Below are 25,873 nucleotides of genomic sequence, written 5' to 3' on the forward strand. Positions count from 1 at the left end.
CAGAGAAGATTGTCCTGCAGGAGAGCAAATACGGGACAGGTCTAGTGGTGTCCCCCCCCACCATCAAGATATTCGCTCACCACGCCCACCCCCACCCCCGCCTCCTCCACTGTGTGGGACCCAAGGAACAGATGCCCCAGTTCGGACTCCGCTGAGCTGGGAAAGGGCCGGCCCACAGGTCGAGACCAGCCCAGAAGCGGCTCCCAGACCGGCTTACCCGGTTTCAGGAACCTGAGAGACGTCCACCCGCCCGCGGCGGTAAAACGCAGGCCTCGTCCAGATTGCTAGTGGCGCGGGGCGGGGACTTGATCTAGGCTGGGAAATTTAAGTCCGAGGCTGGGCCCTCTGGGTGGGTAACGTAGCCAGGGCGCGGGGCGGGGTTATCTGGGTGTCAATCACAGACGGGGGCGGGCTATGCAAATTTACCCGCTTTGCACTCCTTTCTGGGCCCCGCCCCCGCGCGCTGCACCGAGCTAAGTACTTCCTAGAGCTCCAGGTGTTGGTCTGTGACCCCGGCTCCGCCCCCTCGCCCCCAAACTGGTCCCTTCCGGATTCCGCCCAGACCTTCGGCGCTTGCCTCCCCCTCCCGCCCCAGCGCGCCCTGCGGTTGTAGGGGCGGGGTTTAGGTACGGGGCGGGGTTTAGGCGCCGAGCAGGAAGGCAGAGGTCGAGCAGGGGGTTCCTGGGGCTGGGCGTCGGCTCGGAATCAGGTAAATGGCATAGAAAAGCTGAAGGGAAATGGGGGTTGCCAGAGTTTGAGGCTCACGCTACCCGCCCTTGGCGTGGGGGCTACTGAAACCCTCCCCCCATGTATGTTTAGGGGAGCCCAGAACCCCACACCGGTGTCTAGGGGAACCCAGAACCTCCACAGCAGTGTGTAGTGGAGCTCAGATCCGCACACCTGTGTTCGGGGGAGCCCAGACCTTCCCCACCTGTGTCCGGGACTGCTCTCACTAGGGTATTTCATATCTGTTTTCTGAGGCTCAGCCTAGAGGGGTGTTTTGCCCACCTGTGTCCGGGGAGCTAAGGTCACCCCAAATTTGTGTCCAGGCGAGCTGAGCCTAGGGCCTAAGGCCCTCCACCTTATGTCCAGGCCCGAACCCTCTCCAAGGCCAGCTCCCTGCCTGCCCCTTTCTTGCAGCCCCTCTCAGCAGAAATTCCCCTGGGTCCCTACCTCGCCGCCCCTCCCTGCCCTTTTGTTCTCGCTGCCTTCCAGCCTCCTGGCCCAATCGGCTTCAGATCAGCGCCCCCTCCCCAGCACATTGTTGACTCTCACTTAAGAAGTTATCTCAGCGTTCAGTCTCGCCACCCTCCCTCCTGTACCTAGGTAGCTACCCGGGGGCCCCCTGGGGTCCTGCCTTCTCCGCCCACCCCCACTGGCACCAATTAATTTCCCCCTCAACCTGTCCACTCACATCTGGTTGCCAGCTGCTCACCCTCACCCTGCTTGCCCCCCAGGGTCTCCCAGGGAATTGCTCGCAGCTCTCTGCCTCCTTTGGCCCCCCAAATCCAGGCCACCCCGCCAAAGCACAGCGCCCACTCCCCAGCCCCCCGCAATCCGAGTCTGCTAATCAGAAAAAGCCGGCGGTTAGTGCCTGCAAGAGAGATCTGAAATCAGAAGGAGGAGGGGTGCGGTGTGAAACTTTCTAACCCAGAGATGCTGGGGGTGGGAGGGGTGGGGGGCAAATGGGTGGAGGGAGGCAGAAGCTTAAGTTGTACTTAAAGAATTGAGATCAAAGCCTTCCGGCTTCCAGATGGGGACTGTGGGGGAGGGCTGCACCATCCCCCCGCCAGGGGCGGATGAGGCTGAGCCCCCCTTCCTCGGAAACCCCCCGAGACTCTGCGGTGACAGCTGTGCCCCAGCCCGCGCCCGGCGGGTTTCCTTTTCCTGTGCTGGCTCTCCTGACTGGCTGGCCTGCAGTATGGCGACACCGGCCCGGCCCTTTTGAAGGAGCTCCCTGGAGGGTCTTCCTGGACGAGGGGGAGGGGGCCAGCTGGAGAACAATGGGCTTCTGTGGCTGCAGGACGCCAGGCACTTCCTGTTAACTCTTCACTCGGGGCCCAGCTGCAGAGGGGGGAGCAAGGCGAGGGGAATGACAAAACCAGCAAATGCACAGCTTTTTCTCTTGTTCCACGACTTGTTTGTGAAAGTACCTGGAAATGGTGAGATGAATGCAGACCTTGTCCTCCTCAATGGAGTCACAGGGCCTGTTTCTTTTCCCCTCTGTTGCTGAGAGTTGTACCATCAGGGGACGGGGCATGGCTAGAAATCCCGGGATCTCTGGGGCTGGGCTGGGCTGGGCCAGGCAGGGGACTCAGGTGTCCCAGGTGAGTCCAAAGTACAGCTATGTTTGCCAAGCATGGTTGTTCTAACTGCCCTGCCGGGCGAACTGGAGGTTGCGCTCCCCCGAGCCATTCCCTTGGTAGTCTGGGCCTCAGTTTCCCTCAGTTTGGGAAGTTCTCCCAAGGGATTGACCAGAGCACAGGGTGGTCCTAGGGGGCCAGGGTGAGCTGAGCGGGGAGTCTTGGAAATGCTCTGCTCTTCCTTGGAGCCCTGGAAAGACATGTTGGGGAATTAGCCGCTGTGTTAGTTGAGGCTTCATGCAAAGTCCTGGGTGTTTACAGAGCTAACCTGAGAAGCACCCTCAGAAGATTCTGTGAGCCTCTGAAGGGCCCCTGAAGACTCAGCATTCAACCCCAGGGGCTGCCGGTTAGAGGCCAGATCACATGCCCTGTTCTTAGAAGAGACAGTGTGTATTTATAGTTACTGCCCGCCAGGTGCTTTGCTGGGCTCATTCTGCATATTCACTTAGTTAACCCCTGCCCAAGCCTGGGTCAGAATTAAAGTAGGCACTTTCACTAGCACCATTTTACGGATGAGGGAGTTGAGGCACAGAGAAAACGTGTCTACTAAAACAAAGCCCATTGTTTTTCTTTCTCTCCTGGATTTGGGGGCAGAGGATGGGGTGGGTGGGTAGCGATCTTTCTCCAGACCAGTGGACTTTTGCTTGTGTATACCCAGCACCTTATCATAGATAAGGAAAGAGAGCTCAGGGTGGTGAGATCCATGGTCCAGGTCCTCTGGCCACCACCGGGCGTCCTTTTCTCTCGTGCATCCTGGGCTAGCCACCCACTAGCTTCGCCCACCAGCTTCCTCCTTCAGCGTTTGCAGACCCACTTGCTGGGTGATTCTGTACTGTCTTTTCTCCTGTTTCCTCTGGTGAAAACATCCCCAGAGGCCAATCTGTGCGTGCTCAGCCCAGGGGCTTGATGAGGACAAAGTTGGGTTTGGGTTTTAGTTTTTGTTGCTTTTTGTTTTGGGTGATCATTATTAACTGAGCAAATCCAAACCGCCCACACTGCTAGACTAGAAAGGCTGCTGCTGGGCCCCCTTGCAGGTGTCTGGAACAAGAAATGGCTCACTGCTTCACCCTTTAGACCCGGGGGTGGGGCGAGGGAAGGCCGGGAGGGCCATCAGAGGCCACCTGCCATGTTAGGGGTGTGTTAGAGGCCGCAGGAGTCTGGGCCTCAGCCCATGGGCCCCAGGCCAGCCCACTGCCAACCAGCCTCCACCTGAGTACCGCCCCCCCCACCCCGCCTCCACCGCCACTCCGCTCCCCTGCTGTGGCCTGCCCTTCCGGAATGAAACTTGTCCTGGCTTGGAGCCACCAGGAAGGCCAAAGCAAGCCTGCAATTACTGCCGGGGCCCTGCCGGCTGCGGCTTGGAGGCTCAGCATGGGGCGGGGGTGGAGCTCCTCCCCGTCGGGCCGTGTGCCTGGAGTGGTGGTTCAAGTCTGCAGCTTCTACCCCCAGGTAGTCCCCTGCTGGCTTCTGGCTACCCAGGGATATTGTCTTGTAAACAGATACTCGGATTTTCAAAGTACTCTCCTGTTGTTTGGGACAAGGCATTACCTTCCGAGAGGGGTGGGTATGAAACCAGTTCCTTTTTTTTTTTTTCCATGCCCTGGGGCTTGCTGGATCCTAGTTCCCCGACCAGGGATCGAACCCGTGCCCCCTGCAGTGGAAGCACGGAGTCCTAACCACTGGCCTGCCAGGGAATTCCCTCTGAGGGAGAAACTGAGGCTGTGAGAAGGGGCTTACCCCAGGATCTCCAGAACCTTCCTTTTAGGAAGGGGGGCTTCCCCTCTCCTGGCTTTGCGTCTCTGGCTGCTGCTGCGGAGATGAGGCTACGGAGGAGGGAATGTGCAAGAGAGGGCCTCTGGGGACTGCAGTCAGCGGGCACTAATGTGTCTGTCTCTGCAGCCTGGGCGTCCTTCTGTTTCCCGTGACCCCCCTCCCTTATCCCCAGGCTTGTCCCTTTTTCTCACGACTTTCTGGACATCTGTGGGCGGTGCATACTTGTTGCCCAATCTCCCAGTGATTCCACTGTGACTAAAGCCAGCTCTGTCCCTGGAGGCTGGAACCAGGGTGCACCCCCAGGGCCACATGTCCCAAGCTTGGACCTGGGTTTCTGGTCAGACTGGGCGAGTGGGCAGGCAGGCTGGGTCTTTTCGGCTCTGGGAAATTCTCTGCCCACCCTCTGAATGGCCCAGGTTCCCTCTGATTGTCCTGGATTACCCTAGTGTACCTGTCCCTGCTCTTGGTGAATCTCCCTCCTTGCAGCTACCCTATATGTTCTAGAAAGCTAGGGAAGGATCCTCAGAACCATCGTCCTGCCAGCCACCCACCAGATGGGCCAGGTCTCAGGCATGCTCCCTGCTCTGTGCTCAAGGCCAGCATGATTCTTCCCCCAAACCTTCTCCAATTCATATCGCAACAGAGCCCGTCCTGTCCCGTTGCCATGGCATCTGTGGTACCCAGAAGCCAGATGGTCTTATGTTCCCTAATGCCCCTTCCAGGCTCAGGCACTTCTGAGCTCTGTGAGAGTTTACTCTGTACCCCTAAATCCCCCCCACCACACCGAGGCTGTGTGCCCCAGTAGTCTCCCCCCATGACTCTGAGACAGGCAGTGATAGCACTTGTCTGAATTTCGGATTTGAACTGGGGTCTGTGGGAGCCTTGGAGCCTAAGGTCTTAAGAATGACAATCATCATAGCAGCTGTTGCTTCCTAGTGAGGCACTTTACCTATGGAGTCCTCACCGCAAAGATTTATTACCTTATCCTCATTTCACATTGTTGAAACTGAGGCCCAGGGAGGCTGGATAGCTTGCCTGCTCTATATAGTCTTTACAGCGAAAAAGTGCCAGTTTCTCCCCCCCCCCCCCCCCCCCCCGTACGCGGGCCTCTCACTGTTGTGGCCTCTCCCGCTGCGGAGCACAGGCTCCGGATGCGCAGGCTCAGCGGCCATGGCTCACGGGCCCAGCCGCTCTGCGGCATGTGGGATCTTCCCAGACCGGGGCACGAACCCGTGTCCCCTGCATTGGCAGGCGGACTCTCAACCACTGCGCCACCAGGGAAGCCCAGTGCCAGTTTCTTGACTCTTGACATTTGGGGCTGGATCGTTCTCTGTTGGGGGTGGGAGCTCTGCCTTGTGCATCTCAGGATGTTGAGCTGCAGTCCTGGCCTCCATCCACTAGTGTTACCTGAAAACTGGGATCACCTCTAGGAGGGTGTCAAGGTAAAGATTGGGAGAAGGAAGGATTTATTATTTGCAGCAGGTAAGGAGAATACCAGAGATCTTTCCTAAAGCAGTGTCTCTCTGAACAGCAAAACTGGGGAAGTTTTAAGTAAGGGTACGTGTATATTTAGGAAGGGGCTTGAGCAGAAGAGAATTCAACATAGAATTGGGGCAGAGGTAGATGGAGTCCAAGCTTTACTTGATTGAAGTCAGAAGGGTCAACAACATCATTCTATCCTCCACCTGGGTTGGGGCCTTAGTTTCTGCAGAACTCAAAGACCTGTATCAGATTGTTATGTATATCCCTTCAGGAGGAGCTAGGTCTCTATATTATTGCTGAAATATTGTTTCTTGACTACTTTTCCTGTGTTCCCGCATTCCCTCGCTTCCCTTAAGGTCACTGATTACTGAGACCCGTTCAAGGGCAAGCGTGGTGGCCAGGCTTAGATCACAAAGTGGCTTAGGCCAGAAATGGCTTCACTTATGTCAAGAAAGCCATGTCTGGTTCTCTTTCTTTGGGGACCCCCTACCCTATCTACTTACACTAGGTATCAGAGCGCCTCTTCCTACAGTCATGACAACAAATAATGTCCCCAGATGTGGCTTTAATTTGGTGTGGGGTGTGGGGCAGCCTCACCACCTGCCTTTGACTGCCCTGACTCTCCACATAGGTGCCCGCCTGAAAAATGTGTGTGTGTGTGTGTGTGTGTGTGTGTGTGTGTCTTTTCCCCAAAACAGGCATGGTGTTCTGGGGATGGAGGTGATTGGTAGGTTCTGGCATCTTAGGGAGGGGTCAGTGGGGCTGTCATTCTAGGCCATGTCCCCTTTTCCTGGTGGGAGGCGTGCAGGTTCCCCAGGCCCTGGCAGGTGGAGACAGGCAGCCCTTTTCTTCCTTCCTGGTTCCCAGGGGTGGGTGATAGTGGCAGAGGCAACCCAGGAGCCAGAGGGTATGGGGAGCCACGACCTGGCCTCCGGATTTACTGGGCGGGTGCCCGGGTGTGTGCTCTGAGACCCAAGGGCCCTTGTGGGTGTGGAGGAAAAACCAGAGGCTAAAGTAGGTCTCCCCCACCTGCCTGCCTGCCACCCTTACATCCCACCCAGCCCTGGCTCCAGGCCAGCAACTGCCAGGATAGTGACTCACAGAGCTGCAGAGCCCAGGAGAGAAACAATGCAGGGTGGGGTGTCCCCCTCATCCTCAACCTTCCCAGCATCCCCGTTAAGACCAGGACCCTTGAGGGCTCTGCATTTTACTCTCCCTGCGTGACACTGCCATCCCCCTTCCCCGCCCCCCACCAGTGGGATTTTTTTTTTTCTCGGCACCGCGCTACGGCAGGAAGACAGAAATGAGTGTGGGGCATGGAATGTCTGAGGTTGCAATGTATTTAGGCCAGGATGAGAGAGTGTGTGTGCTGGGGAGCGGTCCATAAAAACTAACCACCCTATAGTTTGGGCTGCTCTCACCTTTTGAAACAGACCCCATTCTGTCTATGGGTTGTGTATCTCTCAATAAATCTTACCTGTCACTTTGCCTCTTGCTGAACTCCTTCTGCGATGAGATGTAAAGAATAAGTCCTGAGACCAGGTGTGCTATTTCAATTAAAAGACAGTGGGGCGCTTTCCCGGTGGCGCAGTGGTTGAGAGTCCGCCTGCCGATGCAGGGGACACGGGTTCGTGCCCCAGTCCGGGAAGATCCCACATGCTGCGGAGCGGCTGGGCCCGTGAGCCATGGCCGCTGAGCCTGCGCGTCCGGAGCCTGTGCTCCGCAACGGGAGAGGCCACAGCAGTGAGAGGCCCGTGTACCGCAAAAAAAAAAAAAAAAAGACAGTGGGTTTGAGTGTCAGCCTGTGGGTTCAAGTCCCAGTCTGAGTTTTGGCTGAGTTCGAGTCTCATCTGAGGTGCGATTGGGTTCGAGTCCCAGTCTGAGTTGTGCGGTTTCATGATAAGGGATAGAGTGGAGTTGTGACAGAGACCCACCCCCCTCCCAACCCGGACATATTTCCTGACCTGCCTCTTGCTTGCTGGTATCTGGATTGTACAGGTGGGGGCCTTTCCATCAGGGTCGGGGAGACAGGCAATATTTGATACTCAAGTGCACTGGTAAGCTCAGAAAAAAGAAAATACAATGGGGTTACAAGAGAAGGAGAGAGTGCTGGGGGGAGAGCGGAGTGGTGGCCAATTTAGAAAGATGGTCAGTGGCACAGTTGAATGTTCTTCCCATCCCAGGCCTGGAAGGGAGGTCTATGTGTGTTGCTGCAAAGACCCCCTCATCTGATCTCTGCCAACCTGTTCCTCCTGGGCAGCCGGCGGCCCCGGGAGTGCTTAGGGGATTTCTGGCTTCTGACTGTGGCCATGATGAAGTGACCTGGTGTCCCAGGGGTCAGGGCAGTGTCTCAGGGCAGTTTAACTTGGGGATTTGGAAGGTGCTTGATGTGGAGGGGGGAAGAGAAGAGGGAAGCTGTCCCCAGCTGTCACCTGCCACCCTGCTTATAGCCACTCTGTGCTGACGGCCAGATGCAAGTCAGTGCCAGACTCCTATACATTTCCTTTTTTTTTTTTTGGATAATAACTCGGACTTTATTAAAATTAATGCTGGGGGAAAGGCAGTGTTAAGAGAAAAAAGACCAGCTACAGATTAGGAGAAAATGTTTGCAAAACAAGCATTTGATAAGTGACTGATATCCAAAACATACAAAACCAGAACGAAACAACACAAAACCAAAACCAAAACAGAAAAACCCTCTTAAAACTCCACAATGTAAAACAACAGTAAGATACCACTACACATGTATTAGAATGGCCACAACTGGGAACGCTGACAGCATGGAATGCTGGTGAGGATGCAGAGCAAGAGGAATTCTCGTTCACTGAGTCCTGTACATTTCTCCCTGACCCTTTCCACATAAGCTTGTCAAAGGGCTCATCCTGCCCTGTCTGCTTCCTCTGCCCCTTTCTCCTGGGTTACTCCCACCCTGGCATTTGTAGTGTGGGCCAGGCAGGGAGTGGGCCTTGCAGGATGGTGGACACACATGACCTAGGGCACGTTGTGGGGGGATGTTGCCTCTACCCTACAGGCTGGCCTCACCTTCTGGGCAGCTGTCTCGGGGGAACCCCAGCACCCTGTTCCTTCTGTTCGTTAAAGCTGGACTTTGAAGGTTGAGACCTTTCCAGAAAACCACTTGGGTCCCTAGAGTTCAGGAAGGAGGAGCCTACATTCCTCTCCATTTTTCTGGGCTCACCTGACCACCATCCCATCCCAGCTGCTGCATTTAAGGCCGTCACCCTAGCCAGTCAACTTTTCTGTTAACAAAAACTGCAGTGCTCCCAGGAAAGTTTCATCTAAATCTTGATTCATTGCTTCATTCCATACACCTCTAATGAGCTCATCCTGCAAACCATCAAAGACTGGGTGCAGAATTGGCCCGCCACTGGGATGTCTTTGCTGTATCGTTAAGTAAAAAAGCAAGTCGTCATCCCCCAAATAATTGAAAACATTCATACAAATCCTTTTACACACATGTTCATAGCAGCACTGTTTACCATCGCCAAAAGGTGGAAACAATTGTCCATCAATGGATGAAGGGATGAACAAAAAGTGGTCCATCCATATGATGGAATATTTTATTCAGCCTTAAAAAGAATGAAGCACTGATACATGCTACAACATGGACGAACCTCAGAAACATTAAGCTCAGTGAAAGAAAAGGTCACGTATCGTATGACTTTGTTTTATATGAAATTTATGGAATAGGCAAATCCAGAGACAGAAAGTAGATGAGTGGTTGCCAGGAGCTGGGAAGAGGGGATAAGGAGTGACTGCATAATGTACATGAGGTCTCCTTGTGGGGTGATGAAAATATTATGGAACTGGATAAGATGGTTGCAAAACATTGTGAATGTACATGGACCCCAGTGTTGATAGCAGCACTATTCACGATAGCCAAGACATGGAAACAACCTAAATGTCCATCCACAGATGAATGAACAAAGAAGATGTGGTACATATATACAATGGAATATTACTCAGCCATAAAAAAGAATGAAATAATGCCATTTGCAGCAACATGGATGGACCTAGAGATTATCATACTAAGTGAAGTAAGTCAGACAGAGAAAGACAAATACCGTATAATATTACTTATATATGGAATCTAAAATATGACACAAATGACCGTATCTACAAAACAGAAACAGACAGACACAGAGAACAGACTTGTGGTTGCCAAGGGGGATGGGGGTGTGGAGGAGGGATGGATTGGGAGTTTGGGATTAGCAGATACAAACTATTATATATAAAATGGATAAACAACAAGGTCCTACTATATAGCACAGGGAACTATATGCAATATCCTGTGGTAAACCGTAATGGAAAAGAATATGAAAAAGAATGTGTATATATATATATATATATATATATATATAACTGAATCACTTTGCTGTACAGCAGAAATTAACACAACATTGTAAATCAACTATACTTCAAAAAAATGTGAATGTACTAAATGCCACCAAATCGTAGAGTTTATTACTTTTTTAAAAAAATTTATTTATTTTTGGCTGCGTTGGGTCTTCGTTGCTGCGTGTGGGCTTTCTCTAGTTGCAGCGAGCTGGGGCTACTCTTCACTGCGGTGTGCGGGCTTCTCATTGTGGTGGCTTATCTTGTTGCGGAGCACAGGCCCTAGAGCGCAGACTCAGTAGTTGTGGCGCATGGGCTTAGTGGTTCCGTGGCATGGGGGATCTTTCTGGACCAGGGATCACACCTGTGTCCCCTGCATTGGCAGGCGGATTCTTAACCACTGCGCCACCAAGGAAGTCCCTGTACAGTTTAGAATGATGGCTACTGGTTGGGAATTCTCTGGCAGTCAAAAAAAAAAGAAGAAAAGAAATAAAGAAGGAAAGAAAGAAAGGAAATGGTTCCTAGTTAATTTTTTTTTGTTTTTGTTTTTTGTGGTACGTAGGCCTCTCACTGTTGTGGCCTCTCCCCTTGCGGAGCACAGGCTCTGGACGCGCAGGCTCAGCAGCCATGGCTCGCGGGCCCAGCCGCTCCGCAGCATGTGGGATCTTCCCGGACCGGGGCACGAACCCGTGTCCCCTGCATCGGCAGGTGGACTCTCAACCACTGTGCCACCAGGGAAGCCCCGGTTCCTAGTTAATTTTATGTTCTGTGAATTTTACCTCAACTTTAAAAAAAAAAAAAAAAAGCAAGTCACCAAAGGTAAGTATTGCATGCTTCTGCTTTGTCTTTAAATAAAAGGACTTACAAGGGTGTGGGGTGGGAGGCAGTGCCGTCCAGGAGTGAAGGAAAGAGGCTGCCCAGTATCAATCCCCTTCTCCTACCAGTCCTCAAGGCTTTGCGCCTCCCAGCCAAGTCTGCACAAGTGGATGTGGCCTCCGGTCTGTGGGAAGGGTGGCTGCTTTGTGCCTGCCCATTGCAGGGGCTCAGGAACAGTGAACTCTCAGGATGGTGGTGAGAACAGAGTCCCAGTATAGACCAGATGGCTAACAGTGGTCACCCAGGCAGGAAGGCACTGGGTGGCCACATTGTTCATGAGCCCATTGCGTCAACACAGGGGTGGCTGGGGAAAGAGGCCAGTTGTTATCCACAGACTCCTATCCATTTGATTATTAAAATCCTCTTCTGCTAAGGCCACCCTTCAGTGAATGTCTTAGTCTGTTCAGGCTTCTCTAACAGACATACCATAGACTGGGTGGCTTATAAACAGCTATTTGTTTCTCACAGTTTTGAAGGCTGGAAGTCCAAGGTCAAGGTGCCGGCAGATCTGGCGTCTGGTGAGAGCTAACTTCCTGGTTCATAGATGGCATCTTCTTGCTGTGTCCTCACATGGCAGAAGGGACCAGGGAGCTCTCCGGGGTCTCTATAAGGACACTGAATCTCATTCAGGAGGGACCCACCCTCATGATCTAATTCCCTTCCAAAGACCCCACCTTCTAATACCATCACCTTGGGGGGTAGGATTTTAACATATGAATTTGTTTGAGGGGGGACACAAACAATCAGAACATAGCAGTGAGCATTGACATGGGATACCTCACACTTGTTGCCCATTCAGAGAAGCCTGTTTGCAGATCTCTTCCCCAGACTTCTTCATCATGAATTTTCCAATCATCTTCTTTTCAAGTCCCTGATCCTCCAGCCAAACCACTGGCTCCAGCCTCCGAATCAGCATATGATCACACATCTGGCCATTTCTCCTTCCAGGTAAAATGAACAACACCACCTGGTGCCCTGCTCACAGTTCTGCCCACTGGGATTCCCTTCACTACTGTCCTTCAGGGGTGTCCCAGAGAAGGGCTATAGTGCTGCAACTGTTCAGTTTCAGGGGGTGTCTGCAGATCATGCAGAACCATCTGTAAACCAGGCCTGAATTTTCTTTTCCTTAACTGATGGTAGGGACCTCCCCAGGAAGCCATAGGTGCAGCATGAGAGAGAGCAGGTAGCAGGGCTCTGTACCATGTGACCTTTTGCTTAAACAGTGCAGTTTTATATTACCCCTATAATAATTTTTGAAAACCTGCATACTCACTACTGTGATCTGACTGTTTGTGTCTCCCCCCACCCCCAATGTGTATGTTGAAATCCTACCCCCCAAGGTGATGGTATTAGGAGATGGGGCCTTTGGAAGGGAATTAGGTCATGAGGGTGGGTCCCTCATGAATAGGATTAGTGCCCTTATAAAGATAACCAAGACTCCCTGATATACACTATTAGAAGCGACAGATGTGGGGCAAGAGATCGTGCTAGAACCATCCACAGCATGGTGGCTAAATGCAGTCTGCTGTCTGTTTCTGTACAGCCTGTGAGTTAAGAATGGCCTTTTCTTTTCCTTCCTTCCTCCCTCCCTCCCTCTTCCTTCCTTCCTTCCTTCCTTTCTCTTTCTTTCTTTCTTTTTCCTTTCTTTCTTTCTCTTTTCCTTCCTCCCTCCCTCCCTCCCTCCCTCCCTCCCTCCCTCCCTCCCTCCCTCCCTCCCTCCCTCCCTCCCTTCCTTCCTTCCTTCCTTCCTTCCTTCCTTCCTTCCTTCCTTCCTTCCTTCCTTCCTTCATTTTTGACCATGCCTCACGGCATGCAGTATCTTAGTTCCCTGACCAGGGATTGAGCCCATGCCCCCTGCAGTGGAAGCATGGAGTCTTAACCACTGGACCGCCAGGGAAGTCCCCAGGCCTTTTCATTTATAAATGGCTGGAAAAAATTTTCACGACTTGAAAATTATCTGCAATTCAAATTTTAGTGTCCAAGGGATTGGGGGGATAGAACAGATGTTGTTGAAGGGCATAAACTTGCAATGAGTAGTAAATAAGTCCTAGAGTTCCACAGATACACAGACGAGTAAATATAGACAACAGTCTTGTATTATAATCATCAGACTTGCAAAGAGACTAGCAATTTAATTATTCCCACCACTAAAAAGAAATAATGATGTAACATCATAGAGGTGCTAATTATGGATACAATGGCAATCATATTACAATATCTAAATCAGTTACAATATATAAATGTGTCAAGTGTTGGACACCTTAAATTTACACAGTGTTATGTGGCAAATATATTTCAATTAAAGTCAGAGTTCATAAATAAAGTTTTATTGACACACAGCTGTGCTCATTCATTTACCTATTATCTGGGGCTGCTTTTATACTACGAGGCAGAGTTGAGTCATTGCAACAGAGACTGCCTGGCCCTCAGAGCAGAAAATATTTCCTGTCTGGCCCTTTCCAGATGTTTGCAGACCCCTGCTCTAAGGAGCCTAAGACCTGAATGTTACCTGATGCTGACTCGGGGCTTCCTGGGATGTTTCCTGGTTGGCACAGCAAAGAGGTGGGTGGGAGTTGGAGTTGGAGGGGAGTGAGGACACGCAGAAGACTCTGATGATTAACACTGGGGAGGGGACGATGAGGATTCCCCCGGGGGGAGGGGACACTTGAGCCTTCAAGGTGGAGTGGGATTGAGCACTGAGATGGGCAGGCTGGTGGGGGCACAGCAGGAGCAGAGACAGGAAGGCCAGACCTGTCTCAAGTAATGGCCTCACCCTGGGCTGATGGATGGGATAGAACCATCCCATTAACCACCCGCCATCTAACCAGTCACAGGGTCCCATCTCCTGTCTCCGTGTTTCTCCCTTCCCTCTGTTTTTCCCTGCCCCGCCCTGGTGCCATCATCTGTCATTGCCTTGGGTTCCGGGATGTGCCCCACCTCCCTTCTCTGGTCTCCCTGCCCCAATCATCTCTTTTCTCAGCGTAGCCAGTGAACTTTCCTTTCCTTTCCTTTTTTTTTTTTTTAAATTGAGGCAAAATAAATAACATAAAATGCACTTTTTTTTTTTCTTTTTGGCTTGCGCCACGTGGCTTGCAAGATCTTTTTTTTTTTTAGCGGTACGCGGGCCTCACTGTTGTGACCCCTCCCGTTGCGGAGCACAGGCTCCGGACGCGCAGGCTCAGCGGCCATGGCTCACGGGCCCAGCCGCTCCGCGGCATGTGGGATCTTCCTGGACCGGGGCACGAACCCGTGTCCCCTGCATCGGCAGGCAGACTCTCAACCACTGCGCCACCAGGGAAGCCATTGCAAGATCTTAATTCCCTGACCAGATGTTGAACTCAGGCCCCCCAGCAGTGAAAGTGCCAAGTCCTAACCACTGGCCTGTCAGGGGATTCCAAACCATTTTATTATTTATTTATCTATTTATATTTTTATTTTTTGGCCATGCTGCGCAACTTGCAGGATCTTAGTTCCCTCGACTAGGGATATTATTTTTCCTCCACCAGGGATTGAACCCGAGCCCTCCACAGTGAAAGCGTGGAGTCCTAACCACCTGACCGCCAGGGAACTCCCCAAACCATTTTAAAGTGTACAATTCCCTGGCATTTAGGACGTTCACAATGTTGTGCAATTATCACCACCATCCATCTCCAGAACATTTCCATCACCTCAAGAAACACTGTACCCATTAGCCACCATACCCATTCCACCTCCCCTAGCCCATGGCAACCACCAATCGTCGTTTTCTGTTTCTATGCATTTCCCTCTTCTGGACACTTCATATCAATGGAATCATACACTATGTAGTCTTTTGTGTCTAGCGTCTTCCAGTTAGTTTGTTTTTGAGATTCGTCCACGTTGTAGTATGTATCAAAACTTTGATCAGTTTCTGAATGAACACTCGATTGTATGGATATACCACAATTTGTTTATCCATTCATTTGCTGATGGACACATGGGTTGTTTTCACCTTAACCCATGACATAAATACACCTAACATAAATTTTACCATTTTGATAATTTTTTAAACTTTTTAAAATTGTGGTAAAATATACATAAGATTTACCATTTTAACCGTTTTTAAGTGAAAGTTTAGTGGTTTTACATACATTTACATATTGTCACCCAACCATCACCACCATCCATCTCTGGAACTTTTTCATCATTCCAAACTGAAACTCTGTCCCTGGGAATTCCCTGGTGGTCCAGTGGTTAAGACTCCACGCTTCCACTGCAAGGGACACGGGTTCAATCCCTGGTTGGGGAACTAAGATCCTGCAAGCCGTGAAATGCTGCCAAACAAACAAAAAACCCCCACCAACCAACCAACAAACAACAACAAACAAACAAAAAAACCCAAACCAGGGCTTCCCTGGTGGCGCAGTGGTTGAGAGTCCGCCTGCCGATGCAGCGGACACGGGTTCGTGCCCCGGTCCGGGAGGATCCCACATGCCGCGGAGCGGCTGCGCCCGTGAGCCATGGCCTCTGGGCCTGCGCGTCCGGAGCCTGTGCTCCGCAACGGGAGAGGCCACAACAGTGAGAGGCCCGCAAACCACACACACACACACACAAAAACAAAAAAAACCCCAAACCAAACTCTGTCCCCATTAAACAATAACTCCTCACTCCCCTCACACCAGCACCTGGTAACCACTGTTCTTTCTGTCTCTAAGTCAGTGAGTTTTTACAAATGGAAGTCTGAGCACGCCAGCTCTCCTGAGCCTTCAGAGGCTCCCTTCTGCTCTCAGAATAAAGACCAAGTAGTCCCAAGGAGGATGTACATGGCACCTTGGTCTTCTCAATTTGCTCCTACTCAGAACTTCTTTCCCTGCATGGAATGTCCCCACCCCTCCCCCTTCTCCCACTAGACCCTTGTCCTTCAGGCCATGTGTATATTTCCCCTTCCCCTTCTGAGGAAGGTCAGCCTCTCTGCAGTGCTCTGGGCTGTTCCTTCACAGCACACATCCCAGTTGTCATTCATTATTTCCCTGCTTTTTCTTTTTGGTTTGTCGATGTAGTTTTGTCGATGTGCCCTTTGCCTCCTCCATCTGACTGGGAGTCCGTGAGGATGTGACAGTGCCCATCTTACTCTCCACCGTGCATCCTCAGCTCCTGACCTGCACCTGGCACCTAACCTGTGCCCTATGTACAGTTGAAGGACTGGCAGAAAGTCCCCGCAAGGGAGGGGGGGGATGGGCTGTGGCAGGAGGTGGACATCTCGAGCTCCGGATGGTGTGGGGAGCTTGGGCTGCAGGTGGGCTGCATGAGCAGAGAGCCCAGGGAAAGGGGGGCGCTGGCTGGGTGGGGGCTGCGGTTACCCTGATGGAGGAGGGAGGGTCTGCCCGAGTGGAGCAGTGGGTGTGGAGAGCTGGACGACTGGGCACAAGTGCAAGCTGGAAGCTTGATCAGGTGGAGGTGAGGCTGAGGGACAGGTGAGTGATGCTGTTGCATGGGTGGCTGTCCTGCATGCACATTCAGAGCCTGGGGAGGCCAGCCTGGGGCTGGAGCCCCGCTAAGGGCTGGCAGCCTGTGTCCCACAGTGTCCATGTGTCCCCCCACCCCCCCATCCCACCCAGGTACGCTCCTGGAGCGGGCTTGACCTGCCTCAGCTGGAGGCATCTGCACAATCTGCAATTTCCAGCACCCAGTTCCGGCCAAGGAGAGGGACCTTTATAAAGTCAGACTTGGCTTTCCCCCAACTGGCTGGCCTCCTTATCCCTGATTCTAAATGCCAGCTTGTCACAGTGTGTCTGCACGCAAGCAGGAGCCTTCATCTCTAGGGGCGGTGGTTGGGGGGATGTTTGCTGTGCTAGGGGCAGCATGAGGGTGGTATCTCTTAACAAGCTGGTGGCCATTTCCCACCCTTCCACCCGCCCCATGGTTCTTTTTATAGCTCACATTTACAGAAAGCCTAAACATCTGAGCCTGGGCCTCGTGACAGCAGGCTGTTTGAGGCTGCAAGGGAAGGGGCGAGAAGGCAGAGAGGCGGGGGTGTCTGAGCCCAGCGTGGAGGACGGCTGGCTGGGTCAGGGGCGGCTGCTGGCTTCCTTCCATCAGCCCCACAGTCTCAGATGGTGCTGAGCTATATTTAAAGGCTGCTTTCTCTGCCTCCACTGATGAATGAGTCAGAAGGAGGGCTGGTGTGGCCCCAAGGCTTGGCCGGGTCCACCCTGAGAAGCTGGGAGCAAACTCCTCAAGAAGTAATCCTGTAGCAGCCCCAGCAGGGTCCCTACTGACCTGGCATCTCCTTGCTCAGGCCACCCTCCCCATCCCTGCCCCAGCTGTGCACCAGGTGAGAAGCCCAATGAATGACCCCTGACTTAGGGGTACCCACAGGCAGCTGAGGACCAGTGATGGCTCCCTGGGCTTATGCAGTGGCCTCTGTAGCCAGGTAACTCCTGCAGGATTCCCAAGGCATCCACTTCCTCTGGAAGTGGACTGTTACGTTTTCTTGCTTTTATAGCATCACCATGTGCCACTGTGGTTGGCACTGCATGCACACACAGTGCCAGGTAGCCCCAAGGGGCCTGCACACACATGTCCTCCTTACCTTACTCCTATTTTATTGATTAGAAGGCTGAGTCCAGGGTTGGGATGTATCTTAGTCCATCTGGGTTGCTATAACAAAATGCCATAGACCAGAAGGCTTATAAACAACAGACATTTATTCTTTACAGTTCTGGAGGCTGGAACATCCAAGACCAAGGTGCCATCAGGTCTGGTGTCCAGTGAGGGCTTCGTGGTTCACAGATGGTGTCATTTTGCTGTGTCCTCACATGGCAGAAAGGGCAAGTGAGTGCCCTGGGTTTCCTTTGATAAGGGCACTAATACCACTCATGAGGGCTCCACCCTCATGAGCTGATCACCCCAAAGGCCCCACCTCTTAATACCATCACATTTTCTTTTTAAATTGGAGTATAGTTGCTTTACAATATTGTGTTAATTTATACTGTACAGCAAAGTGAAGCTATACGTATACATATATCCCCTCTTTTTTGGATTTCCTTCTCATTTAGGTCATCACAGAGCATTGAGTAGAGTTCTCTGTGCTATACAGTAGGTTCTCATTAGTTATCTATTTTATACATAGTATCAATAGTGTATATATGTCAATCCCAATCTCCCAATTCATCCCACCCCCCCTTCCCCCTTGGTATCCATACATTTGTTCTCTATGTCTGTGTCTATATTTCTGCTTTGTAAATAAGATCATCTATACCAATTTTTTCAGATTCCACATATATGCCTTAGTATATGATGTTTGTTTTTCTCTTTCTGACTTAATTCACTCTGATGACAGTCTCTAGGTCCATCTATGTCTCTACAAATGACCCAATTTTGTTCCTTTTTATGTCTGAGTAATATTCCATTGTATATATGTACCGCATCTTCTTTATCCATTCCTCTGTTGCTTCCATGTCCTGGCTATTGTAAATAGTGCTGCAATGAACATTGGGGTGCATGTGTCTTTTTGAATTATGCTTTTCTCTGGGTGTATGCCCAGTAGCGGGATTGCTGGGTCATATGGTAGTTCTATTTTTAGTTTTTTAAAAATACTGTTTTCCATAGTGGCTGTATCAATTTACATTCCTACCAGCAATGCATGAGGGTTCCCTTTTCTCCACACTCTCTCCAGCATTTATTGTTTGTAGATTTTTTGATGATGGCCATTCTGACTGTTGGGAGGGGATACCTCATTTTTGATTTGCATTTCTCTAATAATTAGTGATGTTGAGCATCTTTTCATGTGTTTGTTGGCCATCTGTATGTCTTCTTTGGAGAAATGTCTTTTAGGTCTTCTGCCCATTTTTTGATTGGGCTGTTTGTTATTTTGATATTAAGCTGCACGAGCTGTTTATATATTTTGGAGATTAATCCTTTGTCAGTTGCTTCATCCACCCTCATGACCTGATCACCCCAAAGGGCCCACCTCCTAATACCATCACATTGATAGTTAGGGCTTCAACATATGAATTTTGTGGGAGCACAAACATTCAGACCATAGCAGGATGTGTGTGTATGTGTGTAGGTGGCAGAGCAGGGATTGGAGGATGGTCTGTCCAACCCTACTATGCAGATGTCACCTACTAACCCCAGTGCTGAGGCCCACAGATGGGTGAGATCCTGCACTTGGACACTAGTGGGCAGCGGTGGGGGTGACCCCCCCCTTCTCCTGCCAGGCACAACAGAGCTGGAGAATGATGCCAGGAGTGGAGATAGACCTGTGCTGTCCAGGATGGTCGCCATGAGCCACACGTGGCTATCAAGTGCTTGAAAGGTGCTGATCTGAATGGAGATGTGCTCTGAGTGAAAAACACATGCTGGGTTTCAAAAACTCAGCACGAAAAAACAATGTAAAAGATCACGATAATATTCATATTGGTTACATGTTGAAATGATTATATTTTGGCTATGTTGTATTATTAAATAAACATATCACTCAAAATAATTTCCAGGACTTCCCTGGTGGCACAGTGGTTAGGTATCGCCTGCCAATGAAGGGGGCACGGGTTCGAGCCCTGGTCCGGAAAGATCCCACATGCCGTGGAGCAACTTATCCCATGTACCACAACTACTGAGCCTGCGCTATAGAGCCCGTGAGCCACAACTACCGAGCCCGCGTGCCACAACTACTGGAGGTCGCGTGCCTAGAGCCTGTGCTCTGCAACAAGAGAAGCCACCGCAATAAGAAGCCCACGAACCGCAATGAAGAGTAGCCCCCACTCGCCACAAGTAGAGAAAGCCCGTGCGCAGCAGCAAAGACCCAACGCAGCCAAAAGTAAATAAATTAAAAAAAAATAATAAATAAAAAAACAAGGAATGGAGTTGTGACACATGTTATGACATGGGTGAACCTTGAAAACATTATGCTGAGTGAAAGAAGCCAGATTGAAAGGTCACATATTGTGTAATCCCATTTATGTGAAATGTCCAGAAGGGGCAAATCCACAGAGATAGAAAGTAGATTAGTGGTGGCCAGGGGCTGAGGAAGGGAGATTGGAGAGTGACTGCTAATGGGGATGGACTTTATCTTGGGGTGATAAAAAATATTGAAATTAGCTAGAGGTGGTGGTTGCACAACATTGTGAAGGTACTAAATGCTGAAGAATTGTCCACTTTAAAGTGTTAATTTCATATTATGTGAATCTCGAATCTCTCCGCAATTTTAAAAAAACTAAAAAACTTCACTTGTTCCATTTTTACTTCCTTTAATGTGGTGACTAGAAAACCCAAGTGTGACTCATTTTAAATTGCCGTTGGACATGGCTGGTCTAGATCACCGTGCCTTCAGGGGAATCAAATCACACCTGTACTCTCTGCTCAGGGGGTGAAAACCCCCAGGACCACTGCTGACCTGGAGCAGGGCAGGGAAGAGCTATAGTCCTGGGGGCTGAGGAGTGGGGGAAGGGAGCTGTGACTGTCCATCCCTGTCCATCAGGGGACTTTTTTTTTTTTTTTTTTTTTTTTTGCGGTACGCGGGCCTCTCACTGCTATGGTCTCTCCCGTCGCGGAGCACAGGCTCCGGACGCGCAGGCCCAGAGGCCATGGCTCACGGGCCCAGCCGCTCCGCGGCACGCGGGATCCTCCCAGACCGGGGCATGAACCCGCGTCCCCTGCATCGGCAGGCGGACTCGCAACCACTGCGCCACCAGGGAAGCCCCACCAGGGGACTTTTGATGTATTTTTCAGATAGTGAGGCAGCATGACCTTGCTCTCCCTGGCTGGCCAGAGGAATGGAGGACTGAGGTTGGTGCAATACTCTGAACCACCTTGAACTTTTGACACCTGAAGTTCAAAGACCTGGAGACTGTTCCTGTTGCTTGGTGGTTTGGTGGTTTATGCCCCCAGCAGTCCTGGTGGGCAGGGAGGTGTCACCTGGGAGTGGGTTTAGGATGAGATGACAGCAGAACCAGAAAAGAGGGCACAGCATGGAGGAGACAAGAGGTAACTAGGTTCCAACCGGCAGGGGCATGTCATGTCCAGGGCTGATTGGAGGGAAACCAAGTGGATGAGGGTTCAAGGTCTACCCTTTTCCACCCATGTGACCTTGGGCAAAGGATCGAACCTTTCTAGCCTCTCAACCTTTTATCTGAAAGTGCCTCCCTCATTTCCTCCTATCCACTCCCTCCTCTCACAGCGCTCTCAGGAGCATCTCTTCTGGCTTCCCTCTCCAGTGGGCTCTTCCTGCGAAAAGTGGAGCCAGAAACTTAGCGGCTCACAGGGTCTTCGGCTTCCGCCAGCTTTAGCTGGCTTGGATTCTGGGTCCCCCTGAACCATCTGCTCCGTTCTGAGTAGTCGTTAGAAAGTTCTTTCAATAGAGCGCCCTGCCATTTACTTGCGTGATGTCCCGCAGGTCCTCTTTCTGACCTTGGAGCAGGGAGTAGAGGCGCTCTCACGCTCTCTTCTGGCTCCACTTCCGCGTTCGCGGACACCGCCCCCCCCCCGCCCCGCTCCTAGTTACAGCGATCACGCGCTCGGCCATTCCCCATCTGGCCTCTAGGTGGCGCTGCCTGCCTGCCTGGTGCACCTTGACTGGTCCAGCCTGTGCAACCTCAGCTCAACCAAAGCCCCCTGGGCGCTCCCACGGACCAGGAGCTGGGGACATGTCCTTGAACAAGACCCAGGCCTTGGTTTTGGGGGGAACACAGCCTCATTTGGTTGTCCAGTGGATTGATTATTATTATGTAGTCTTTGATTGACCTGGGAGATCTGGAGATCAGAGAAAGCACTTTTTGCAGGAGAAGGCGTCTGGATGCCTTTAAAAACTGTTTCCTGATTACAAAAGCGATCGTGTGTATTTGTAGAATTAATTAAGTACAGTACCAAAGTCTACACTCCCTCCATTGAGGGCCTTCTCCACCCTCTTCAGAGATAAACAAAACGGTCCACAGCTGGCTGAGCACGTCTCTGGATCATTTTCTACTGAGCAAATGGGGTCTTGGAGGATACTTCCTCGATGGTGAATTCTTTCTCCTGTTTAAGAGCTGGAGCAGGGTGGATGAGGGGGAGGGTGTGGGGAGGAGCTGGGCCTGTGGGGAATTGTCTGGGAGGTGGGGAGGAAGGTGGGAGCTCTGGTCAGCTTGCAGGGCCCGAGGTGGTGGGCCTGATGGGGAGATTGCAGGAGGGCCCGGGCCTCCATTCTCAACAGGGACAGGAGACCCCATGGAAAATGGGTGGCATTTTTGGCAGATGGGGCTATCATGGCAGATCGAGGGCGGGGGTGGGATGATTTTGGTTCTGTGTCCATCCCCTCTACAGACTCTCCTCCAGCCAGCAGCCCACCTCCCCCCCCTTTTTTTTTTTTTTGCGGTACGCGGGCCTCTCACTGTTGTGGTCCCTCCCGTTGCGGAGCACAGGCTCCGGACGCACAGGCTCAGCGGCCATGGCTCACGGGCCCAGCAGCTCCGCGGCATGTGGGATCTTCCTGGACCGGGGCACGAACACATGTCCCCTGCATCGGCAGGTGGACTCTCAATGACTGCACCACCAGGGAAGCCCCATAAGTTTGTTTTCTACATCTGTGACTCAATTTCTGTTTTGTAAATAGGTTCATTTGTACCAATTAAAAAATTTTATTTATTTATTTTTTTGGCTGCATTGGGTCTTCATTGCTGCGCGTGGGCTTTCTCTACTTGCGACGAGCAGGGGCTACTCTTCGTTGCGGTGCGCGGGCTTCTCACTGCGGTAGCTTCTCTTGCTGTGGAGCACGGGCTCTAGGCACCCAGGCTTCATTAGTTGCAGCGTGCAGGCTTCAGTAGTTGCAGCGTGCGGGCTTCAGTAGTTGCAGCACGCAGACTCAGTAGTTGTGCCTTGTGGGCTCTGGAGCGCATGTTCAGTTGTTGTGGCATATGGGCTCAGTTGCTCTGTGGCATGTGGGATCTTCCTGGACCAGAGCTCGAACCGGTGTCCCCTGCATTGGCAGGCAGATTCTTAACCAGTGTGCCACCAGGGAAGTCCCTGTACCATTGTTTTAAATTCCTCATACAAGTGATATCATATGATATTTGTCTTTCTCTGTCTGACTTACTTCACTCAGTCTGACAATCTCTAGGTCCATCCATGTCACTGCAAATGGCATTATTTCATTCTTTTTTATGGCTGAGCAATATTCCATTGTATATACCTACCACACCTTCGTTGTCCATTCTTCCGTTGATGGACATTTAGGTTGCTTCCGTGTGCTGACTATTGTAAATTGTGCTGCAATGAACATTGGGGCAGCAGCCCTCTTCTGCTCATCCTCTGCAGCATCCCCACCAGGCCTTCAGCAAGTGTTTGGCTTAGTCTGTTCAGGTGCTAAGAATATCGTGGACTCGTGGCTTATAAACAACATTCATTTACTTCTTGCAGTTCCAGAGGCTAGGAGTCCGAGATCAGTTGGATCCAGTGAGAACCCACTTCTTGGTTCATAGATGGCTCTCTTCTCTCTGTGTCTTTGCATGGGGGTCTCTCTGAGGTCTCTTTTATAAGGGCACTAATCCCATTCATGAGGGCTCCACCCTCATGACCTAACCACCTCCCAAAGCCCCACCTTTTAATGCCATCACATTGGAGATTAGGTTTTAACAGATAACTTTGGGGGGACACAAACGTTCAATCTATAGCATCAGCCAGCATTGGCAAGGGAGTGGGTGACTCCTGATCACAGTAACTGTGTACAGGAGACACAGGCTCAGGGTGAAGTCAGCTCCTGTAGGACACACAATGGGTGACAGAGCCAGGGGTCAGACGCTTCCTTGTCTGGCTGTGTCCCACACTTTGTTCATTCACGAGCACCATCTCAGAGTTTCCAAATCTACTTTACTGCTTGTATTACTGTCACTGGTTGAATAGTATCCTTCTGGAATCCATGTCCACCTAGAACCTCAGAATGGGACTGGGATGTTTCCTGACATCGAACGTGTGGGTTTTTTTCCCCATGCTAAACCAATTAATTCTCTGACACTAACTGGATGTCCAACAAATCATTTAGTGCTGACACTATTTTCCTGGAGCTAACATCACAAGTTAAAGGGCTCAGTCCCACAGAGCACCCTCACTTCAGACACAAGTCCCAAGTCTCGGGCCACCTGTACTTCTGACCCACTGGCTCTAAATCAGGGGTTCCCAAGACCCCCTTCTCAGGTTCGTTAATTTGCTAGCATGGCTCACAGAACTCAGGAAGGCATTTTTGATGTTTACTGGTTTATCATAAAGAAATGAACAGCCAGATGAAGAGGTTTACAGGGCAAGACCTGGGAGGGTCCTGAGAGCAGAAGCTTCTGTCCCCATGGAGCTGGGCTGTGCCACTCTCTGGGCATGGGGATGCTTTTAACTCAGAAGCTCTCCATACATCTCCAGCCCCGACTCCCCAAACCCTTTTTCCTTTGTTAAAATGTTAGATAAGTCCCTGAGTCTAATTGCTCTCTGAGTTTCACTACTTTTCTGTGAACTTCCATGCATGTAAATATTAATAAAAATTGTGTACCTTTTCTTCCATGAATCTGTCATTTGTTGGTTTAATTCACAGACCCTAGTCACTGAATCTAAGGAGGTAGAGGAAAAGCTTTGCTTCCTTGACACAGTAGTGGGTCCCCATTTTACAGACAGGACTTGAGGCTCAGGTAGCAATTGGAGGCTGTGGATTGTAGGGAAGGGGCAGTGATTCCTTGAAGCCCCAAGGACACATCTGAAATGGAGCCTGGATTTTTTGGATCTCTATGTCCCATGAAGGGAGCTGCCCAGGGCATTTGTACGGCATGCCTTGCTCTCAGAGTTTCTGTTTCCTTGCCCCTTCTTCAGCCTTCCATAGGATGCAGCTCAGATCAGGGACCAAAGGGATGTGAGACCACAGCCTAAGCCCCACTCTGCCTCTTCATCCTCTAATCCTCCCACTTTGTGTCTCCTGGGCAACTTACACTCGCTCCAGCCTAAATGTGTGGGCTGTGGACGCCTGGGGTTCAGCCTCCCAGCACTCAGCCAGTCTTGCCCTTTGGGTCCAGAGGTGTGGGGGGCTTGGGCAGTGGGTCTCATTCCCTGGTGGACAGGTGGTTGCAGCTTCCCTGGCTCCTGAGGGAATTGCATGCATCTACCTGTTCCTGCATTGCCCCAGCACCCCAGGAGGGGGACCTTCGCCAGAGACCAGCCTTGCCTCGGGCAGGCAGCTGGTCTAGAAGTCTGCGGGGGTTGTGACTGGGCAAGCTGCCTGGTTAGGAAGCTAAAACCCTCTTTAGTTTCTTATTCCACTGGTCTCTTCTTAGGTGCCATTATTATAGGGGGAGCTCTGCCTGTCCTGCCGTTTGGAGTCCCTCAGCCTCCTCTAGCCGAGTTCAGCTCAAGGCTTGGGGTCTGGAGCAAGTCCTTCTGGAACTTTCTTCTTTGATGTAATGGTAATAATGGCCATAGCAAAAAATCGCTTACTATGGGCCAGATATCATTTGTTCTGAGAACAGCAGTTCTCAAAGGGGTCCAGAAACTTGGGGGTTACTGAGACCCTTCCAGGGGGGCCCATCAGGCTGAATTATTTTTTTTTTGGCTGTGCTCCACGGCATGCGGGACCTTAGTTCCCCGACCAGGGATCAAACCCATGGCCCCTGCAGTGGAAGTGTGGAGTCCTAACCAGTGGACTGCCAGGGAATTCCCATGAACTATTTTTATAATATTAAGATGTCCTTTGCCTCTCTCACTTTCATTCTCTCACAGGTGTATGGTGGAGTTTCCAGGGGAGATTGGCTATTGCAACAGGTGGGATGCAGAATCAGATATGAGAATCCAGCTGCTTTCTGTTCAGTCAACATTAATGGGAGGCAAACATGTAAAACAATGCCTCTCTTTTTATGGCATGTTTTTGTTTTGAATGTGATTATTTTTAATTAAAAATGTTATTCGTTATCATTAGTAGGTTTATTGTTGATTGTAATTGATTGTAATTGATTGTATTGTTGATTGTAATTGAAAAGCTAATAAATAAGATGAATGGATAAAGAAGATGTGGCACATATATACAATATATGGAATATTACTCAGCCATAAAAAGGAACGAAATT

At 51.0% G+C, this 25,873-nt stretch overlaps 1 long non-coding RNA gene across 1 annotated transcript; it reads left to right on the forward strand.

Moving 5' to 3' along the window:
* The first annotated feature begins 638 nt into the window (after positions 1–638).
* Positions 639–19,668, forward strand: LOC137222379 (uncharacterized). Its single transcript, XR_010942423.1, has 2 exons — positions 639–709; positions 19,304–19,668. It is a non-coding gene; the product is annotated as an uncharacterized lncRNA (long non-coding RNA).
* The last annotated feature ends 6,205 nt before the right edge of the window (positions 19,669–25,873 follow it).

Source organism: Pseudorca crassidens, chromosome 3 (genome assembly GCF_039906515.1).
Source record: "Pseudorca crassidens isolate mPseCra1 chromosome 3, mPseCra1.hap1, whole genome shotgun sequence".
In the NCBI taxonomy this organism is placed as follows: Eukaryota; Metazoa; Chordata; class Mammalia; order Artiodactyla; family Delphinidae; genus Pseudorca; species Pseudorca crassidens.